This window comes from Mesoplodon densirostris, chromosome 11 (genome assembly GCF_025265405.1).
Source record: "Mesoplodon densirostris isolate mMesDen1 chromosome 11, mMesDen1 primary haplotype, whole genome shotgun sequence".
Classification (NCBI taxonomy): domain Eukaryota; kingdom Metazoa; phylum Chordata; class Mammalia; order Artiodactyla; family Ziphiidae; genus Mesoplodon; species Mesoplodon densirostris.
The window spans coordinates 35,297,578-35,299,720 of NC_082671.1; the positions used below are offsets into that span (position 1 = coordinate 35,297,578).

At 38.7% G+C, this 2,143-nt stretch overlaps 1 pseudogene; it reads right to left on the minus strand.

The window, feature by feature from the left end:
- Positions 1-415: 415 nt before the first annotated feature.
- Positions 416-1,591, minus strand: LOC132499498 (high mobility group protein B3-like; annotated as a pseudogene).
- Positions 1,592-2,143: the final 552 nt, after the last annotated feature.

Sequence of the window (2,143 nt, forward strand, 5' to 3'; positions counted from 1 at the left end):
AAGCTTGGGCCACAGAGGTTGCCCAGTTTGTTTTGTTCTTTTTACAAACTATAGGTATGTACCGTTGATAACTCAGGATTTCTAATGGATAACACTACGTTACAAATAAATTACAAATAATTTTAATTGCCCTCTCGTATCAGTCTCTAAGTTGATGGAGTAAAGACAACAAGAGTGTCTTTTTATTTCAAAATTATTTAGAAATATGAACTTTGATAGCATTTCTAGGTGCTTCTGACACCTATAAACACTTCTTGGAAACCACTTGCAATTTCTAGAGTGCTTCAAAAACCACAAGGTGATCATGTTCCAGTTGTGCAATTAAACACAGAGCAACTGATACCTTCTCAAGTGGAAGGTGGGTTAATTAATGCATTTGTCCTACATGTAGCCACATAATTAATAGTCAGCTGTATTAATTATTCTCCTCCTGATCCTCTTTATCCCCATCTCATGCTCCTCATCTTCCTCCTCCATCTTCTTTTTCCAGAAAATGTTAAAGGGACCCTTTATCCTATCACTTTTCTTTTGATCATAGTTGGCGACATCCTTGTCATTCATCTCGTTCAACTCTGTTGCCTTTTTATAAAGTGATTTTTCACTATCACTCAAATTATTCCACGTTTTACTTTTCTATCACTGTGTAACAACTTACTACGATCTTAGCTTAAATCAGCATCCATTTATTAGCTCATAGTCCTGTAGCTCAGAAGTCCAGCCTGATGTGACTGAGTTCTCTGCTCAGCGAATCACAAGGCTGAAGTCAAGTTATCAGCCAAGCTGAGTCCTCATCTGCAGACTCTAAGTGGTCATCACTTCTGGGCTCATTCAGGTTGTTGGCAGAATTCAGTCCCTTGTGGTTGCAGGACTGAGGACCCTGTTTTCTTGATGGCTGCTGGCCAGGGTTCTCTCTCAGTTCTTTAAGGTGGCCTGAATTCCTTTCACATGGCTTCCTGCATCTTCAAGTCATATCCCCTTCATTCTTCTATCTCTCTGACTTACTCTTCCATCAACTGGAGAAGGATCTCTGCTTAGAAAGGTTTTGTTGATTAAATCACACCCACCCAGATAACGTATTTTAAAGCCAACTCTGCCATAGAACACAATCACCTGAGTGAGTGATGTCTCATCCCTTTTATAGGTTCCAGGAATTAGGGTGAAATACCTTTCACCTGGGGGCATTTTATTAATTTTGCATACCATACCATGTCACCAGCTTTTTGGCCACATCTGCAGTGGAAATGTCTGGGTTTGTGGATTTGCTCTTGGGCAGAGGTCTAAGTAGAAGAGGAAGAAGCCAGATGGGTTATGAGGGTATTTGGATATTGTGATCTTTTTTTCTTGCCTCCCTTAACTCACCTCCAATCCTTCATTTCTTGATCAAAGTGCACTTTCTCATTTCACCAAATATGTATTTCTCTTTCCCACACATTGTATCGCACCTCAGAGCACTTAGAAAATGCAAAGTTCACCAGATCTCTGGATTTTTCTCCACAAAAATGGCATGAGCAGACATCTCACCTTTTGGTTTCTTGGGGTCTCCTTTGCTATCCTGACTGTGTTGTTTGCTAGTCCAGGCAACACAGTGCATAACAACTTCCCAGCCTTGCACTAACTGCTGCCACAAGAACTGCCTCAGGCAAAGATTTCTTAAGACACAGAAAGCAATAACCATAAGGGGAAAAAATATTGATCAATTGAACTACATTAAAATTAAGAACTTCAGTTCTTCAAAACCATCAAGAGAGTAAAAGGATAAGCCACAAATTGGAGGAAGAGAGTTTCTTATGTCTGACAAAGGACTCTTCTCTGGAATACATAAAGCAGTCCTTCATATCAATAAGAAAAAGGAAGAGAACTCAATAGGAAAATGGACAAATGTCAGAAAAGATAATTCACAAGATATCCAAACAGAAAATAAACATATGAAAAGGCATTAGATTTCATTAGTCATTGGGGAAATGCAGATTAAGATCATAATGCAGATAACACAAAATACCCTCCAAAATGACTAAAATGAAAAAGACAATTTAGAGAAACAAGAACTTCCATACCCTGCTGACCAGAGAGCAAACTGTGACTACTTTGGAAAACTGTTTAATAGTATCAATTAAAACTGAATATACCCATAGCTTATACTCAA